General features: G+C 41.6%; 1 protein-coding gene across 3 annotated transcripts in view; it reads left to right on the top strand.

Annotated features, from left to right (window-relative positions):
• LOC308631169 (uncharacterized protein) overlaps positions 1–21,105 on the top strand; it is a 128,559-nt gene that overhangs the window by 94,183 nt on the left and 13,271 nt on the right. For 2 of the 3 annotated variants that reach the window (XR_014018124.1, XR_014018125.1), the window contains one exon: positions 1,960–2,234. The exons of the other annotated variant lie outside the window; for it this stretch is intronic. The gene's annotated coding sequence lies outside the window, so the exon portion shown is untranslated. Of the gene's footprint in view, positions 1–1,959; positions 2,235–21,105 lie in introns of those variants that run through there. 3 annotated transcript variants of the gene reach the window in all.

The following is a 21,105-nucleotide window of genomic DNA, read 5'->3' as shown; positions in this document are numbered from 1 at the left end:
CTAATTTTCCTGCACTTCAATGTAGAACAGAATCTGTTAAAGCAGATGCCATCTTCTGAACTCAGGGGGAAGAACATTTTCTCTCATCACTAAGTACTATCAAGATAGTTCTTTTCTATTCCCAGTTTGCTGAAGGTATGTGGCTTTTAGATTTAAAATAATTTTTTTTAGTCAGTAATGGATAATGGATTTTTTTTCAAAATTTTTGAAACTGATCACATGGTTTTTGTTTTTTAAAGTATGCCACTAGAGTCAATTACATTAACTTATGGCCAAATATCAAGCCAAACTTGCCTTCCTGGGGTAAACCTTACTTGTATCATATTCTTTATGTATATTATGGAACTTGGTTTGCAAAGTTTTGTCTAGAAGTTTTATATCTATGTTCATGATAGTTGCTAATATGTGACTTTCTTATCCTATAATGTCTTTGTATGCTTTTTGTATTAGGGTAATACTGTATTCACAGAGGGAAAAATATTCCCTCCTTTCCAACTTTCTGTAGTTCTTTGCCTAGAATTGGTATTTTTTTTTTAATTCTCCAATGAAGCCAAGTAATTCTAGAGTTTTCTTTGTAGGAAGAGTTTTAGCTTTATTAGATGCAGAGCTGTTCATGTTATTGGTGCCTATTTCATCTAGAGTGAGCTTTTACACTTTGTGTCTTTTAAGGAATTAGGTTGTCCAGTTATTAGCATACAGTTGACCTAACGTTTCCCTACTGTCCTTTTCACATGTGGGATTTATAGTGTTGCCCCTCTCATTCTAAATATTGATTATTTGTGTCCTTTATTTCTCTCTCTGTTTTTTTTTCATCATTCTAATTAGAGGTTAACTTTATCGATGTTTTTAAAGAACTCCTGTCATTTCATTGCTATTTTTCTATTGTTTTACCCTTTTTCATTTCACTGATTTCTACTTTGCTCTCTATCATGTCCTTTTAAATTTTGCTTTGGTTTTTATTTGCTTCTCTCTCTCTCTCTCTCTCTCTCTCTCTCTCTCTCTCTCTCTCCATTTTCTTAAGGCATATGGTGAAATAATTGATTTAAGGTATTCATTTTATTTCCTAGTATAAATATTTGGAGCTATATATTTAGTACCATGCCACAAATTTTGATTTTCATTTAGTTCAAAACCCTTTCCAATTTTCCTTTTAGAATTCTTCTCTGATAATCTGATACCATCAAAATTTGATACCCTGATCATGATTATTTTGTAAATAAATAGAGAAATGGAATAGAACACGATAGGAGATTGTCTTTACTTGAGATGAGGCTGTGAGGGAGGAAGTGGCATTCTACTCCACACCAGAGGAGTAAGAAGGAATCTGACAGGTGAATAGCTGGTGCCAGAGCGTTTTAGGCCTAAGGACAGCCAACACGAAATCCTGAAGCAGGAAAGAAAAGAAAGGCATCTGAGGAGCAGAAAGGTGGAATAAAATTTCCCCAAAGGTCCATCCTCAGAGCATGCTGCTCCCAAATACTGCAAAGTACAGGAGCAAGTCATATAATGAGGACAGGGAACTTCCTTGTTTGGCCTGGGCCACAGTCCTTAGAGGCAGGCTAATGGGTCCAAGGACCTGTGAGGAAAGCTTCCCGTTCCTAGGGATCCAATCACTTTTGAGTTGCTGAGAGAGTTCCATCCTTAGGATGTACTGCTCTATATTCTTAGTAAATTAAGTTATTTTTTTCTTTTCTTTCTTCTCTGTGTGTGTGTGTGTGTACACACTCACTCATATGCAGGTGATGTGGTGCTGGGGATTGAACCAGGGCCTTGCACAATGCTAAACCTGAACTCTACCACCGAGCTATATCCCCAACCCAAATGAAGTTCTTGAAAGTTTACTACAAGTGATCACTGAAGTATATTTTCTTTCTTTTAGATTCTAAAGAAACTTCCCAGATGGACCCCAAATAGCTGATTCATATCAAATATATTTCTTTGCTTTTTCCTTTGCCCTAGCCTCCCTGAATGGGTTTCTTTGATTCTGGTGACAAGATTCAACGAATAAATCATGGACCCAATCTGGTGCCATCCATTTTCAGTTTTATTCTTTTTCACCACAAAGGATCTGTGATGGAAAATATTCCTCAGTCAGCGGCAGCTGGCTCCAGCCCGACAGTGAGTTAGTCAACATCTGTTAAAGACAGACTGAAGACGTGCCTCCCTGAGAGTGTTTTCTCCAAGCTGCCCCACTAAGGAATTGTTCTCTTTATCTCTGGAAATCTTTTCCTGGACTTTTTCTCCCTCTTGGCTCCTCTGAGCTTTCATCACCTCTTCCAATGCTGCCTTGGAGCGAATGATTCACAGCTTTTAGCTTCTCTCATGTCAGACTCAGGAAGGTCTAAGAGAAAGTCCTATCTTTACATCAGTGATGAGAACCCTGCTTATAGGCTTTGGACCATTGCTTCACCTTCCAGTAGATGATCTCGGAGGACCCGGCTTCCTGTAGCCAGAGGTGTTCTCTTTGGAACCATCTCTTGGGACCAACTGAGAAAGCTGTTGAATGGGATCCATCAGATATCTCACCAGGAAGATGGTTTTATTCCGTTTCCAGGATGGAAACACCTTAAGAGAGAACATTAAGGATCCTGTCCCACTTGGGACCTCTCTTTCCCTAAGTGCAGAACGATGTGGTTCTCTGCGGTCTTCAAACTTCCAAGGAAAGATCTTGCCAAAATTTCTAATACTGGTTATGTTTCCCTTTCCTCAGCTCCCCAGTCAGGAAACCCTTCCTGATAATGGAGATGAGGAACAACTGCACTCTTAGAGGGAAGGGAACATGAGACTTCCACCCTTTCTCAACCTGCTTGGTAGATCCCCCCTGAAGCAGGGGAATCACTAAGCTGACTGCTGGGGCTTTCACTGAATCACATTTAATAGAGGGTGGGGTGACATGTTAAATGCTGTCCACCGTTCACACATGGTATTGTTTTCTAGTTCCTTGGCTCTGTGTTCTCTTGGGGGAATTGCCTGCTCATTGTCTTGTGCCTTCTTATCCCTCATGGTAAACTCCCTGTGGCTAACTCCCCTGAGCCAGCTCATCTTTGGAGGGGATCGGGGAGCATAGCCACCTTTCCTCTGTTGTCCAGCTGTGCCAGGGTGTGGGGCAAGGCAGGTGCTTCCTTGCAGCTAAAATACAGGTAGCTAGGCAGATAGCTCACAGATCAGTTGTCCAAAAAGGTGAATTAAGACCAAGATTTTAGTAGGTGAAATAAAATGCCTATTAAGATTGAAGTTTCTTTTCTATTCTCCAAAAATTTTCTAGAAGCCCTACTTTTTAAAAATAAATTTACTTATTTATTAGAAGCCCTACTTTTAAGGAATGATGAAGTATGTACTTCACCAATAAATTGACTGGTCCTTTGATCCTATTTCGGTCTTGTGTCCTTTCATTTGTTGGGATAGGGACTAAAGGGAAGAAATTATAGCCTCTCCTTTTAAGCCACCATCTAAAATTTTGTATGTTAAATGTAGCCTAAAAAATGAAAATGAGTTGTAAATTGGTGCTAATTGATGACCTCAGGAGATACTGTTGTAGGGCTATGTGTCTCTTTCCACTCTTTGTATTCGCGTCTGAAAAACTCAGATGTATCAGGTCCAAACAACCAAAGAAATGGAGACCAAGAGAGATCCCACTGCATTGCCTTAAATCACAGACACATTGTCCAGCTCCGTCCCTCCACATCTCTCCCATGGAATTGGAGGTGGTACTATGTATTGATAGCTTGTCTCCTCAATGCTGGAGAATGAAAGTACCACCATAAGGACATTAGAATTGTCTCTACTTCTACATGCCTATAAACCACCCTCTTGATGTTCTTAGGAGCTCCCCCAAATCTCAGTGAATATCCAGGGGAATTCATTAAGCCCTGTAAATCCTGGAGAGAATGGACTAAGCCACCAGCGCTGATGATCTGATTCCTTTTCTCTGCCTACGTTGTGACCACTGATGTAAATTCTGTAGATGGAATGGTGATTCTAGTCCCATGGAGAAAGCATTGGATGTGTTTAATTTCCTGCCACGCTCTGTGACAAAGAGCTAATTTTTCACCTTTGATCAAATAACTCTAACTTTGCAAGAGTGGAGGGGGTTGGAATAGGGATACTCAGGGTCCTTGTGTCATTTGGGACATAGCCAGGGCAGCTATGGGGTCGGAATGTTTTTTCTTTTATTCCTGTTTTATTGCCCTGCTTAATTCTCCCATTTCAAAATGTCGTGGAGTAGGCTGGTGTCATTTGTTTTCATAAATTAATGTCCATTGCAATTTATGGCCACATGGGCCCTGGAAAATAAAAGCCTTGTGAGTCTCTTGGAAGGTCTCAAGCAAAGGAGTGGGCAAGGCTCAGGGTGAACTTTTGCACTTCTGTGCTTCATTCTGGGGAGAGAGTCAACACTTATGAAAAATCTTGTTTTAAAACAGTTGGACACAAAGGACCCCTTTTTAGGATTATTTTTGCCACTGCCTCTAATTCCTGTAGCAACTAGAAAAAATGTAAATACAGTGGACTCTTCTTCCTGGGAAACTGTGTGTATTGGGAACAACTTGGCTCTGCTAGGGAATCAGAAATCTAGCGTCTGGTCCCCCAGATAACTTCGCCACCAGCTGACCTTGGTGGGGGAAGTTGCACACTGAAATCACAGCACAGGAAAGCTTGAGCAGAGATGTGCACTTCCCTCTTTGCTACTTCTTCATGGGTCAGTGAAAAGAACTGGGTCAGGGAGAGGCATGGAGGGGAAAAAAGGGAAAAACACAAGAGAATTTGATGATTCTATGATTCTAAGAAATAATGGATTGTGGGAAGCTGGACTCAAATGTCGGCGCGGCAGGAGCCAAAGAGGAGGCTGCTTCTGGGCTGCATCCTCCCACCAGGGCACATGCCTCGGGTGTGCGAAGGGTAGGACCAGAGCCCTGTTGCTAGATGGCTCTGTGACTTTGGGCTAGTCATATAAATTGATTCCCAGTCAATTCCCTTTCCAGGCAAAACAAAATATCTAGACTGGACACACTCCAGGCTCCCTTCCATATCTAGCATCCTGCTGATGACAATCTTTGATTTATGAAATTATATTAGGATGAGAGCATTATTTTATCCTCCTATTCAAGCAGTTGGCATTTACATTCCTCTAAATAGGAGCAGAGCTACCTAATGATCTTTACCCAGCTAATAATCTTGCCATATTTTTGTACATCCTTACATCTGAATTTTTTTCACATGTAAAAACCATAAGGTAGATCAGGAATTATGGTTTCCTCCTAGAACTCATAACTGGACTGGGATTTAAACTCAGCCTCCTGGACACATTGCCTCTCCATTATTCAACAAAATTACTCAAATGTTTTTTGAGCACGTACTAGATGCAAAGTGCTTGGCTGGACAACGGAAACACAGCAGTGGATGGGATAAGCACAATCACATCCTTAGGTTGCTCATATTTTGTAGCAAAGTAACATTTAAGTATAACACAGTGTGTGATGATAGGGAATGGGAACATCTGGCAGGAGAATTTACCCAGAATAGATATCAGAAAAGATCTTCTTGGAGAAGTGAAATTTGGTGGGAGAAGAATGAGTTTGCTTTGTTCAGGCCAAAAAGGAGTTGGGGAGAATGTTCTAGGCAGGGAAATAACACATCCTTTGCATTAGGACAGGGTTTGCTCAATAGCATGCTTATGGGCTGGAGGAAATAACGCAAGAAGGAAGAGAGAGAGAGACCTATTATTATTTAGATCTGAAATGCCTCCTAAGGCTCAGTCCCCAGCTGGTGGCACTATTGGGTGATGCTAGAAACTTTCAGAGGTGTGACCTAGTTAGAGGAAGGAGGCCTCTGGAGGTGCGTCCTTGACAGGTAAGGCCCTTTGCTCTCTCTCCTCCCAGCTTTGATGAGGTGAGTAGTTCTTTTGGGCCATGTGCTCCCCACCATGATGTTTTGCTTCATCATAGGCCCAAAGTGATGGGACCAAGTGACTATAGACAGACACCTCAGAAACCATGAGCCAACAAAACCTTTCCTTCTTTATGATGATTTTTCTCAGGCATTTTATCACAGTGATCACAGTCCTAACACAGGACCTACGGGGACAACTAAAAGATTCCCACTGTGTTTACATATAAAATAATGTTTGACATTGGTACTCTTCTTGCATAATTGCAGCTACCTCACATCAAAATTGGTCAATTTGGTGAATTTAATAAAATATGAAACCAATGTGCATACCAGGTAGTCCACGTAAATGAATGCCTGTCATATGCATGGCCCCCTTTATGGTAAAAGCTCATTGCAGATATTCCTTAACCCAAGGAGCCAATAGGTTTAATTCCATATGACCCTTAGCATCCTGGAGACATCTGCGGGAACCAGAAATAGAGGTCTGAGCCAACGACTGTCCTAAGAGGTGGTCCAAGGGGAGAATCTACATCCCAGAATTGTGCCAGACTGGATAATCCAAGGGACCCAATCATAGTGCTTGAAGGTAAAACAGAAAGATAAGGGGCTAATTAATGCTCTGGTATAGAAGCAAAAGAAACCATGACTAGGGCGAACCCCTGGGGAAGGTTTCTAGACAGGAAGATTAGAGAAAAGGTAAGGACAGGGAGACGCAGAGCAGGTGGGGCAGTTAAAGCAGAAAACAGCATGGAAAGAAGCTGAAAATAGAGATATGTAACAAAATAGTTTTAAAACTGTGAAAATAGAATAATAGAGAAGAAATGGCTTCGAAGTCTGAAAGCCATAGCAGGCCGCGGCAGGTGGAATTGGGACTTACACACTGCTGCTGGGAGTGTCATGGGAAGCCGGCTTTCTGGTGAACAACCTGATGAAACTTAGTCAAATTAAAATGGACCCTGCATGCACTTCCAAAGAACACCTCACTCGGGTCTATAAGGGCTGGTCTGAAAATGTTCCTGATAGTGCCATTTGGTGGTGACAGGAACTTGGAGGCGTTCTGGAAATCCCTCCATGGAGCATATGGTGAGTATACATCATGGAGAGCTATGCACAAGAGAGAATGAACAGCGTGGGTGGAGACCTAATGGTATGGGCACATTTATCACAGCGTTGATTGAAAAAAGTAAGAAACAGAAATATATAACAAAATAGCATACTTTAAAATTAAAAAAATGCATGCATTATCAAATACATGTTTCTCGGAACAATGCAACCCAAAAGATATAAATCAGACACAAACCAGAGTCATTGCCTGAGGGGTAGGGGGACAAAAGAATAGGAAGCAGGAATGGGGATAGAGGTAAATAAATTAGCAAACAAAATAGGCAATAAGCTATGGCCAGAGGAGTGCAATTTACTAACCTTCTGCTACCTACAAAAGGACGAAAAGTGGGAAAATGAGAAGAGAGTAAGGCTGACAGGCACTCAGACATCTGTATGGCCACAGGGCAGAGCGATGGTACCATAGCCTCAAAGATGAAGGATGAGTTCCAGATATACGAGGCCCAGAAACACAGCTAGAGAGTTCCTGGCCTTCTGCTACCACTTATCTTTGTCCCTGTCATCTGAGGTCACCTGAACACCTTCATGTATCTAACAACAAGTTGTTAATGAAATCTAAATGATGTATCAAGCTACTGTCATCAGACAATATGTACTAGGCCTTGGTCAAGGTTTTCATATGTAAAACATAATTTAATCCTACCAAGAATTGCATATGTAGGTGCAACTATTATTCTGATGTTATGAATGAGGAAACTGAAAAACAGGCAAAATCACATCCCCAAAGTCATGAAGCCAGTAGGTGATGAGCTGCATTTCAGACCCAATCAGTTTGAGCCTTTTTGGGTTTTTGTACCAGGGATTGAACCTAGGGGTTCTCAACCATTGAGCCACATCCCCAGCCCTTTTTATGTTTTAATTTGAGACAGAGACTCACTAAATCACTAAGTTGCTGAGGCTGGCTTTGAACTTGCAGTTTTCCTGCCTCAGCCTCCCCAGCTGCTGGGATTACAGGCATGTGCCACCATGTCCGGCAAGCAGTTTGATGCTCAGCCTGTACTTGTAAGCACAAAGCTGTATCAAAAGATGCTATTGAGTAAATTCAATTTAATGAGTGGCAAGTTTCTCCCAATGTTAGACATTTCTTAAATGTCTTAGATTATTATATTTTAACTCAATAACCCCAGTAGAGGCTCTTAATAACAACAGATTTGAAGAAAGGAAGAGTTATTCTGTGTAACGACATTCATTTCTAAAGCCCTGAATTTCCTTCCATGAAGAACAGAACACCAAGGGACTGAAAACCAAATTTGGAGTCACAAATTCTGCCTCTCCCATATAATGACCCTGGGTGAGTCACTGAGCTCTCTTAGCTTCAGTCTCCTCGTCTGAAACATGGGAAGGAATAACAGCTCTTGGATCTGCTGTCAGAGGGGTCAGATGATATCCCATAGGAAAGAACTGTGAGCATGCACAGCCTGCATTTGGATGATTGGAACACACACACAGTTACAGGTGGTCCTACATCTTTTCTGGTCCTACATTGTGCCTTGTCCCATTGCAGCATGACCTTGGAAAGTCACGACATCCATGTCTTGGACATCTTGTGTGAGCTTTGACCTGAAGAAAGTTCGGACATAATCACCTCCGTGGTACTTCTGGGCTCAGTAATAAACATACATGTTGAGTGAGTTTGGCCTCCGAGTTGTCTGTTCTCTTACTCTGCCTGGGGCAACTCGGCCCTCCTGGCCTGCACTATGGTTTGGAAATGGCCTCCAAAGGCACATGTGTTGGAGGCTTGGTTGCCAGCCTTGTAGTACTATCAGGAGGCTGTGGGACCTTTAAGATATGGGACCTAGTGAAGGGAAGTTGGGTCATTGAGGGTGTCCCCTTGAAGGGGACAGTGGGATCCCACCTCCTTCCTGTTTCTGTCTCCTTGCTTTCCAGCTGCCATGAGGACAACAGTCTTCCTCTTCCATGTGCTCCTGTCACCAGGCTGTCCTGCATTGCCACAGGCCCAAAGCAACCAGGTTAACTGACTGTGGACAGAGCCTCTAAAACTCTGAGCCAGAATAACCATTGCTCCTCATGACTTGTTTATCTCAGGTATTTTGTCCCTCGATGAAAAGATGACTAACAGGGTCTGTTCCCAATTTTCTCAACAATTGGAGCAACTTGGACCTGTGTTTTCCCATACTCGAGCATGTAGTCCCTGCCAAATTTCTGTTGTTGAAATTGTACTCACCCCAAAGAACAAAATTTCTCTACCAGGGCATCCCTAAACTTCCTTTCCACACCAGAATTTGATTTCCCCTTCCTTAGAAATCCTTAAAATCTAGGATTTGTCTCTTTCTTATGAAGTCTGCTGTCATAGCTTTGGTCCTGGTTTTGCGGGTGCTCACCTTGTGCCCTGGGTAGATACAGGCTCCACAAGGGTGGCCCTTGCACGTTTTACCTCTGTATCTCCCGCAACCCTTAGCCTGATGTCCATCACGTTCAGGGCACATGAAAGATGCCTGGTGGACCCAAGGGGACAAATGTGTGCTGCAGCCTGGGCTGACGAGAACACTGGGATCCCAGGATACCCACCTTTTCCCTTAGTTTACCCAGACTGCATGGGGGTGGGGGAGGGGGGAGACTGGTCGTGCCTTCTGCTGGTGTAAAGAAAACAGCAGCAATATCTGACATCATTTTTCAAGTTCCTCACTGACTTTTCTAGAATGGCCATGAATGTAGCACTGCTTTACCCCATTCTAAAACATGAAGCTATCAGTTACACTCAGTTACTACTGTTCATTGCTTAGGAATACATTCAGGATACATTTATAAAATGCTTTCTTGTGTCTGATTAAGGGCTCAGGACTAAGAAGACTAAAACATGCCTCTTGATCTTGAAAGACCATTATATGATCAGAAACGTAAGTGGAGGCAAAAAATTAAAGTAAAATAGCAGAAAGAAATGCTCTAGTAGGGATGTGAGCCATGGGGGACAGTGTAGCAGCAGAGTCAGGCTTCTTGATTCAAATCCAAATTCTAGTGATTGTTCTAATGATTATTATGTTGTGAACCTTTGCCTTTAAGCCTCAGTTTGCTCACATGGAACACTATCCGCCCTACGGAATTGCTGTGAGGGATGGAATGGGGTAATACATGCAAAGCACTTGCACATGCAGGGCCCACAAAAACATGAAATGAGTGCTCTCTGCAGCCATCTCTTCTATGCTGCCAATCTTCTTTGTAGAGTGAGAGTGGGGGCTGCACTCACCTCATTGGATTCCCATGAAAATCAGATCATGCTTGGCACATTGCTTGACTGTGAGCACTTAGAGAATTCTTAAGTATGATTCTAATTTTGTATGGATTAAAACACATGTTTAGAGGTGTTATGTACTAATGTTTATAACTTCCTTTGAAATATGTCCAAAACAAGATGGATTGCGTAGATGAAAAAGGGTACAGAGAAATTGATAGATATGATGAAACAAATACAGCAAACTCTGAATTACGGGCTCTTGGTGGTGACTACCTGGGTGTTCACTGCACCAATCTCTCAACTTTTCTGTATGTTTCAAATTTTTCATAAACTATTGAGAAATAAAGGGGCGATGAATACTAGTGTAATGGAAAATGAGAGTCAGGATGCCATGATCTGGAAGCAACATTTTATTTGTGGCACTACAACCCTGAGGGACAACTCCCAAAATCTGAGCCCCGAACACTGTGGCGCTTTTACTTTTAGACATAAGCAAGTTGTGGGTACATCAAGGAAAGGGAGTAGGTGCAATTCTATTGGAGGGTGCATTCTACATTCCTTATGTAGGTACGAGCTTGTCAACAACCTAGGGACTCAGTTCATAAAGCTTTAGGGACTTTAAATGCACTAACCCTAAAGAGGGATTGTTCTGTCTCCACTGCTTTGTTTCCTTCTTCTGCTACTGTGTTTATCTTTAACAGGTACCCATTAGCCACTGCAAGCCTCTATCGTTACATGTCAGTGTGCAGAGCTGCTGGGTGTCAGTGTGCAAAACCACAGCCTGTCAGCTCTTAAACTGCTAAAGTCCCATTTTGCTCTACTACACTGGGATGGTTTTGAGGCAGGATTCAAGGAAGGAAATGGCATGGAAGGAGACCCAGAATGATCTGCCTTCTACTGTGCTTCCTTTCCTTAGTAGAGAAGAGCAAGTGCAAAGTCTCAGAAAAGAGAAGGAGCAGGTGTCTCCTGAAGTGTAGTAAGGAGATGATACTTGACAGGGTTATAGAGCTTCCAGTGTCTAGGGACACAGGGATCCTACTTCAATTCCCAGCTCTGCCTTTACAGACAGGGAGAAGTTTCTTAAGTTTTCAAACTTCATTTTCCTTATCTATCAAAGTAGACATAGCATTTACCACCTTCCAAGGTTGCTTTCAATATTACCTGGGTAATGTCACCATCATCTTCTTAGGAAAGCTTGCCCTCTCGGCACAGATGTCTTCTCCATGTCTCCACCTAATCCCTTGTCGGATGGGAGGCATCTGGACAGCCTCTGCTGGAGGAGGGAAGACAAGGTGGGAGGAAGGGTCATAGAGGGGTGAAGTTAAGGGGAGAGTTGAGTGGGAATCCGAGTCCCAGAGAAACAACTCTCCTCAGGCACCAGTCTAATGAATGCAAGAGGCCCAAACAGATTGCTTGCTCAGTGTCAGGCATGTGGCTTCTAATGTTATATTTAAAATGCTACTGAAATTATAATCCTGTTGTAGTTCCTTTGCAAACTCTCCATCAACCTGGGCAGAATGCATTGCTGACAGGGAGTCAGCAGCATCCCATGACCCCTCCTCCATATGACTCAGCATACACCAGACACTTTAATAGCTTCTGAATTCAAGTTTGAACTTGCCCCAAAATGAAAGCCTCCCTCCTCTTCTGTGCTTCCCCCTCCCCCATCTTTACAACCCACTCTCCATTTCTAATTTATCAGCTAGTAAATTCTGAGTTGAACTTGGAGTCAGAGTTTCACTTATTTTTGGCAGAGCGTCAATTTCTTTCAAGAAAAGAGAAGAAAAGAAAAAAGTGTGTGTGTAGGGGGCATTCGGGGAGGCAGGTTTAAAAAAAGTCCAGCTAAACAAATAGGACTCATGGAAACAGCCCCACAACCTTAAGTAGCTCAGTTCGGAGAGAACAGTGATTTTTGATGCATTAAGTGTGAGTGGATTTGAAACAGAGTTTGAAATGATCTGAACATGCAGCTGGCGTTACCAACCAAGTGCAGATGGTCTCTTGGTTTGGAGAGGTCATGGGGTCGCTGAGATGCTGGTGAGTTCAGAACTGGAGAGAGAATTTAAAGGTAACCATGGTACCGACACTCATTTTCATTCTGGGTTGTGTGACTACTGGACATGTGACATCCCATGTGCTTTTTGGATAGCAGAAGACCTGTTGATATGAGAGCGCCCTGAAGAGCAAAAGATGTTTTTAGCCATGCAAAGTCTCCTGAGTTACAGAAAAAGACTTACAATTAGCTCAACTCCACTCCTAATGGGAAAATGCAAACCAAATCATCAGACTGGAAAAAATTTTAGTCTGATAATAGCCATCAACTTTGGAAAATTCTTTGCAAGTTTATAATATTCACTGCTGGAAATATTATGGAAAAATGACTATTTTCTCATGTTGTTGATAATAATGTAAAGGCATTACCTTTCTAGAAGGAAATTTGACATTCTCTTTCTCTGTCTTCACCCCTTGCCTTGATCTTTTGGTTCATTCCTTTTTAACCCCATATATGAATTTCTCATAGGCAACCACTCCTGATAGGCTTCATGTCTATCATTTTGCATAAATTCTTAAAAAATGTGAGATATTGTTTTGTGTGGGTGTATTTTTGATTTACAACAGACTTATGATATACTTCTTACTTTTTTCCACTATATTTGCAATATTATTATGTAGACATTTAACTATTGCTTCAAACTGCTCTACAGAATTCCTTGGTGTTCATCCACTATTTCTTACCTAACACTTTCCTCAGGGATGGATTCCCACTTACCACCAACTTCTCACCTCTGCCCAAAACAAAAACAGTTCACACAAAATAACAAAAAAATACCTCCAAATGCTGCAATGAACATTCTTATACGTGTCCCTTTGTGGATATGTGTGGTCATTTCTTTGATCTATCTGTGTCTGTATCTGTACATCTAAATCTATATCTCTTTAGAGTAGAGTTACTAGGTTAGAGTGTACATTTATCTAGATTAGCTGAGGCAAAAATTTGAAAATACTTCCTCATATAAAAATTATGTGCATTTTTTTGACTTGGCACTGGTAAGAATATTTCTGTAAAATTCCATATATTTACCAACGTAGACACACAAGGATATTCCTGGAAGTACTTTGTATTGGCAAAGCCCTGTGTTTTACTGAAGGCTCATGTGAATGTATGTATAGGTGTTCCTCAGAAATGGGTTACTCTGGAAAGAGGAAGCAAACAGAGGTGAGAGCATCTCTGGGGAGTGGATTTGTACATCAGACCTAGGCCCCACGATGGGCAGTGCCCCTTGTACAGCTAAGTGACTTTTTGTCTCCATTTTGTCAGTGGTATCATGGGGATCATGGCACATATTTGTATGCATCAGAGTCCTCAAAGAAGACAAGTTTCACACTCAAATTGAGTAACTTAAAGAACGTGTAAGGAAAAGGACTATTTATAAGGGTGTGGACAGGTACAGTAGACAGTGCTCTGTTCCTGGGCTAACAAAAGGAAGTCATTGCTGGGAATGAGTCAGAGGAGAAGAGATAGCTTTTTTTTTTTTTTTCAAGAGAGAGAGAGAATATTTTTTTTTTTTAATAGATGGAAACAACACAATGCCTTTATTTTTATGTGGTGCTGAGAATTGAACACGGATCCCGCCTATGCTAGGCGAGCGCTCTACTGCTGAGCCACGATCCCAGCCCAAGAGACAGCTTTGTAGAAAGAACTGTCTGATAGGAGCCATGGGAGTTGGACCAGCTGGGAGACCCAAGGGACCAAGTGCCTCCCAACCTTCACCCTTCTTCCTGTCTCTTTGGCTGTCACCCATGGGCTGGCCCCAGCTGAGATCCAGAAGCGAGAGCAGTGTACTGCTGCTGCTCTTCCTGCAGATCAAGGTGCAGCGTGGATTGGGGAGTGGAGTGGGAAAATGAAGGTAGCCAGCAAAACACCTCATGTGATCTTTGTGAGAATTAAATGAACGAATGTATTAAGTGTTTAGACAAGCAAGTGGCACATAATAAATGCTTAAAAAGTGCTATTATCAATATTTGATTGATGTTGGTATTGATTGCCCATTATACCATGAGTCAGAACCAGATGTACTGCAGTGGGGTCGATCAGACCACCATGATATATACCAATGACACGGAAGATAGAAGCCGCTTACTGTGAGGAGTGTGAGCCCTGGGCAGACGATGGGGGAAATGTGTGAAGAGCGTTGAAGATGAGGTGAGGCTAGGAAGATGCCCTTACTTTTTGCTCTTACTTTTTGCCTTTCTGTTCTCATTGCTCATGTGTGATTTTTAAACCAGGTACGTGTGTTATTATATTTTTATTGATGAAAATGTCAAGGGCTAGCTGGCAGGTAGGTTCCTCAGATATGGATTTCCTCTTTATTAATCACTAAAATTTTAAAATGTAAGAATAAAGTATGTTATTGGGAAGCACAGAGGTATTCTCAGTATCAAAATTGACCTTAAATAGTATTTTTGAGAATGTGAAATTGTCTTGTTTGCTTACAACTTCTTACTTAGATGCTCACTTTGGACTCGTGTATTTCTTCTCCTTCTTGACTGCAGCCTGGAATGAATGGCTTCCAACAGTCTTAAGCAATAAGGAGGTACTTTTATCCACAAAGCAAGTTCTTGCCAATGAGTTATATATTGATATAGACATAGCTATGAATTGGTATGAATACTGATATAAAAACAGATTAGATACAGAGATAGTCAAGAGACAAGTATAGATACATATGTGTAATTATTTCACTATGGTTTTATGAATGTACATATGCAGACTCTATGGATATGTGCAGTACACATACCTGTATTTTTCAACATGGCACAGATGAAGAGACTGGACTTTGACAATGTTCTGCTTAGATTGTAGTTCTGACTGCATTCTCATCAGCTACTAAGTATGGGCAAGTTACTTGACTTCTAAAACCCTTGGCTTTCTCATTTCTAGAATGGAGACTTCTACCTACTTCCCAGGAAAGTTGAAGGACTGAATGAAATGAGTATCCCCAGCATTACAGTAATCACTCAGTGTATGGTAGCAGTTATTTATTCTTAAATGTAATACTTCAAGCCAGCTCTGCCCAGTGAAGGATTCTGTTTCATTTCAATTCAGTCTTTCTGACTTAACTATCAGGAAGATGACTTGGAAAAGGACAAAATGGGTGGTAGTGGTATCTCCAGGCATGCAGATCTGTAGGGAATGGTGCTCTTGGAGTTCAAGTTTTCTTCTAATTTCAGCCTCCTTTTTAGACCAATGGGAATATGATGCCATAGGACATTCAGTGACCTGTGCAAGCTTATGGAGTTGGGAATATAAAACCAAATTTCCTGACCTCTATCAAACTCCCCTTACAATAGCTGTGCATGGATATGGAGGGCTATTTATTAAGGAGGGGGACAGTTGTATCTAAAAGGAATCCTCTGCGTGGAAGAGTGCCATCTGACCCATTGTCTTGTCTTTGCCTCTTTCTTGCTATGGTGTGTGATCAGGGAACAGTGGCCATCTTCTAGCATGTGAGATGGAGCAGATCTGAGCAGGCTACAGCTGTGACTCAGCCACCATCTTACTTGCTCCTTGAAAAGAAATGCATGTTCCTTCTTGTGGGCAAGTAACTTGACTTCTCTTAACCTTGGCTTTCTCATTTCTAGAAGCCTAGCTCCTCAACTCAGATGCCTTCTGGACTCTCTGAAATTAGAGTCACGACTTTTGATATTCTGTTCAAGTCTTACTGCCCACAGCAGTGGGCATTTTTAGTGTCCTTGGAGCTGGGCACCAAGCCCTACTATCCAGAAAGAAGTTCTTCTGCACTGGTGTGATCTCCAGTTGAAAAGAGGTGTCATCTGAACCAATGTCACCATTGTAATCATCACAGAGACTTGGAGGACTAAAGATTCTGGGCATTGGCTCAAACTGAGTGACTTAAAAGATTAAAAAAGTCTTTGCCTCAGTAGTCTGGCATGTTTTGGGGTTGGTGTCTGAGAACTTCTAATCATGGGAACTGTCTGAAATGAAGTGGTAAGTGTCCTGTCCCTGTGGAGGCTGGCAAACCATTTGGCATAAATATCCCTGAAAAATCAGACGATCTCAGGAGTTTCCATTCTGTGACAAAGCCCTATCTCTTTCCTTGCCCATCAAAGAGGAGAGAAGGGATAGAACCCTATGTATAGTGAGGAAAGCATCATCAGCCTTTCTCTTATTAAAAATTATTTCTGTGAAGGAAAATCAAGGTGGTATATAGGACCAAAGCTTTGGTTTGGAATCAGGACACTGGCTGTGTCCTGTGTGTGATCAGACACTGGGTGGCTTTTCATGCCAATCACTTCTGTTCTCCAAGTCCATCTTCCCTCACTCATCCTGAGAGGATAAATTCAGAACATCCCTAAATTTCCTTATGCTGGGAACTTTGGTTGAGAGCTCATAGTTGGTTAGAAAATAATTTCAGTCATCTTTGTGCAGATGAGCATCTGGCAGATTCACAGTGAAAGAATAAAACCCATAGCACTTCCTGGGGCCATGCCTTGTTCACCATGTTCCTGACCAAGAAAAGACATGTTGGGGGGATTAATTAGGTGGAGGAGTCTCGATACCTTCTCTGTCAGTGCTGCTCAACTCAGTTGTGGAGGCCCGGAGCAGTCATACCAAATGCTGCTCAGTGGTTGCTGCTTGTACTTTAGGCCAGAACAGAGAGAGGACGTGTTTGAAATTGAAAGGAGCCTGACTCCTGCAGGCTAGAAAGTTGTTGCTACTTCCATCCATGCTGCTGCTATAACAAAGGACCTCAACCAGGCAGCTTGAATACTCAAAAATGCATTGAAATACAAGTTACTGTATCAAGATTCAGGTTGGAAATGCAATCAGGATTTATTTAATGAATGAACAAAAGCACATTATCATTACAGTTGTTAGTAGAAAATACTTTGCTAATAACCTCACTCTCATCTCATTTATGCTCTGTATCACAACTTTGCTTTTAAGAGATTTAAATATGAAGGGAAAAGAATCCATGAGCCATTTAAGATATAAGCAAATTAAGTAACTATTGTTCAGGAAAAGGCTCTTACATGTAGGTCTGATGAAACTGTCCTGAAAATGTCACCATGAAAGTAATCATTTATCTTGAATCTCGTCAAATCTTGCTTAGCAAGTTCTTACTATAATACCCCTTTTCAGTGAACAACAGACTTTAAAAATATGTTGAATAAAATTCCACTGATAAATATATGGTGTGTTACTAAGTAATGTTAAATAAAAATTATAAGACCATACTGTTACAGACTGAGATCTAACCCTCGGCCCCAAGAGACCCAACGAACCAAAATGGAGACACTCATGCTTCATGCCACACAGTGAAACAGAAATGTAAAAGAAGGATATGGATCCTAAAACATACCGGTTCTTCCTGAAAACAGCAGATTCCAGTATACATGAGTCAGTGGGTTGAAGAAGTCCCTTCTCTTTTATATGTAAAATATTAATAACAATGACCATCTGCTGTAACTAGATGCTAACCAATTAGTTTTTATTCTCTTCATGTTTCTTTCATCCCAACTTACAAACAAAAACAACAACAACAAAAAAAACACTACCTCTCTCGTACAGGGGGAGCTCCCATTTAATTTTGTGAAATGAAAGCTGGACTGATTCACCAATTGTAAGTAAAAAGGCAATTCTCTCTGTATCTACCATTTTCTTTCCATCTCTCGTCACATTGTTTTCCCTCCGAATATGTCTTATGTACAAATTTCCCCTTTTTGTAAGGATACCAGTCATGGTGGATTATGGATCACCCTGATGACCTCCTTTTTAAGCTGATTATCTTTGTAAACACCCTGTTTCAAAATACGGTCATATTCCAAAGTAATATGGGTTAGAATGTGAAATTAGGGGAACACAACCCAAACCTACCCCATCTGTCACAATTGGTGGGTAATTGGTATTGAGTCATGAAAACAACCATATACTCACTCCTTTCGGTTCATCTGCCCCATTGGTATCTATTTTCCCTCACATCCTTAAACTAGCATTTGTTCCTTATGTAAATATCCCTTGGGTTTGGTGGGTGACATGTATGTTGGGGAGAGAGGCAGAGACAAATGCATGGAGAGAAAAATGTTTTCACAGACTTCCTCCTCCCAGAGGTTCTGCTCATATACATCTGCAGACTGTATGCGTGTCCAGTTTCCATATTAAATAACTAACTTTGAGCTTTGCTCTCAGGGTTTCCCTGAGGATGATCCTACTACATGAATAGAAAGCTGTGGCTTACCAGGGTGAAGCTGCAGCCTCCCAGTCACACCAACAGGAAAATGGCTCAGTGTAAATCAAGTCTCATCTCAGTAATTACCCCAGCAGACATTTATGTTGGGCTAGGTCCCAATGCCCTTCCATGACTGCCGTCATCTCCATTCTGGGCTCAAATGACCCACTTTGCTGTTGAGTTCATCCTGGAGCCCTGTGGAGGGTGGGAGGCGGGAGGGCCCTGAGAAAACGTCTTTTGCTTTGCTTGGAGTCCCCAAAGGCTGGGACCACTGGACTCGGTCATCTTAGGATGGAGACAGTGCCTGGGCAATGCCAGCCCTCGAGATGATCATGAGGGAATGACTTCCAAGCTCCTGCTCCCAGGATATTTTTTACTTTCTTTTGGGGTTAACTGCCAAGGTTAATCCATGATCTTGTTTATTGTATGACTGGCCAAATATTTAAACTGACTGGAAATAAATTTCCCAAGTCTACCTCTCAACAGTTCCTACAACTTCATGTAGCAAAGCCTCACAGCACACATGAGGGAAGCAGATGCAGTCCATTTTGGAGAAGCAAGAACTCAGGCAGGGAGAGCAAGAGCCCTTCTCCCATCTTCAGTGGCTCAGTGGGCAAAGATGGAAGACTAACTTCCGTCTCCTGGGCTCCCAATAAGAGCTCCTTCCAGCATATCACCCCCCTGTCTGATGTGACTCTACTCTCTGAAGCTTCAGGTGAGCGTTCCAAAGGTGGTCAGGAACATCAAGGCAATCTCCAATGTCAACTTCTCTGTCATCCATGAAAACATTGGACCTTCCCCTCGTTTTCATGGTTGGAAAGAGTTATCATCCAATTGTAATGCAAGTCTAACTAGGTAATGCTAGTGCAAAAGAAAAAAAAAAAGCACTAGTTTTACCTATAGCCTGGAAAGAAGCAAACAAAATAAACAAATACAAAATGAATAAGTGGAATGAAAGAGATGAGCAAGGAAACCTAGGATTCTCCATTCTCTGTAAATCCTCGAGTATGTGTTACAATGTGGACCACATTGCCTAATAATTTCAGGAGTTGCCAGTTACAATAAGCATTTCTTAGGCATATTTTATGCACAGGCATTGTGCTAAGTGCTTATCCATTTTCTTACAAAACTCTTCAAGTTAGAAACAATTTTAAAAGGGGTAAGAGTGAAATGAACAAATACACATAATCATGCTTAGAAAGTATGAAGTGTTATAAGGATTGAAGGATTTAATGCATGCTACCATTTTATTACATGACCCCTGAAATTCCTTTAACCTTAGAATGATGTAGTGAAATAATAGATGTCGAAAGGATATGTGATCTAGCCCTATCACATACCAGAGAACATCACCCAGAGAAGTGACATCAGCTTTGTTAGGGTTAAAAATGCTGTTCAACCTGCTTAGAGAACCACAATAATGTGGAACCTTCAATAACCATGAGGGTGTTCAGGTCACAGAGGTTGGCATCTGCTCAAGATAAACATTCTGTCAGCTCCTAGCTGGTGGAAAAGAAGCCAAAGCCTTCATTGCCTTTTACCCTCGATTAGGGACATAGACTTTTCAAGTGTTGATATCTGCTAGTCTCAGTGTCCATATCAGCAGGATGGGGACAGTATTTCACATGTTTGTACTAATGCATTAAATGAGCTGATGTCTTTAAAAACATCTATCTATTGAAGTGATGGCATACAGGAAGTAATAATAATTAAACACCCACTGTTTCAGTGTGGTTGGGAAATGAAGACTCAGAGCTGGTGACACATTCTATAAAATGGGTGGTGTTTAAAAGGAAGTGAGTCTAGAGACACAGGAGCTGATGGAGTAGAAAAGCCCTTTGGGCAGGATCCTTGCTTGTTCTCACTCACCCATTGCCACCCACCTGGCCATTAATCACCCATTGGCAATGGGTTTTCCTGGAGGGTGGACATAGAAAGGAGTCTGTGTGGGAACACCATAGAGTTTTTGATTTTTGATTAAGGCATATCAGAGAGGCCAGAACAAAAGGGCATTAGATCAGATATCAGGGTGAATACCCCAAGTAAAGAGCTTGGTTATGTTTAGCTGCACTGTCAAAGAGGAACTTCTGAATCAGACACATCTCTGTGAGCAAATTCCTGAACTTTCTGAGGTCAGCTTCAAGGATTTGATATGTTACTTCATGGAAAACACTAGACCAGTACATACTAGAAATTCCACTTTAGATCTATTATTGTTTTCCATAGCATGTCAATTATGTTCTAAATCATTATTTGTAAACCTCTTTTCATATATCATCCTAAATTATCTTATTGGTAGTGAAGTTAACAGAGTAGGAACTAGAAATAGGGATTCTCAGATGAATGCATTAAATGAGCTAATATATTCTAGCTCTGTGTTCTAGGTCTGACTCTGACACTACCCCCCATTGACCATGGAGTGGCCTCCTCTCTGATGGAATTGGACTGAGTCACCTTCAGGTGGATAGTTTAAAGATGACTATATAATCACATGAGTGAAATAAACTCTGCCCATATTTGGAAGTGGGGGGGCATGAGGGAAGAGGAATAGAGGGTTCAGATTCAATCACACAGCAGCCTTGAGTCACAAATTCACAGGTTCATAGGTTGACTGCCCTGCATGAGGTCTGTGGGCTGGTGAACAGAGCAAGA

Source organism: Spermophilus citellus, assembly GCF_964194105.1.
Source record: "Spermophilus citellus genome assembly, chromosome: 11".
NCBI lineage: Eukaryota > Metazoa > Chordata > Mammalia > Rodentia > Sciuridae > Spermophilus > Spermophilus citellus.
This window is presented reverse-complemented; position numbering and strand designations above follow the sequence as displayed.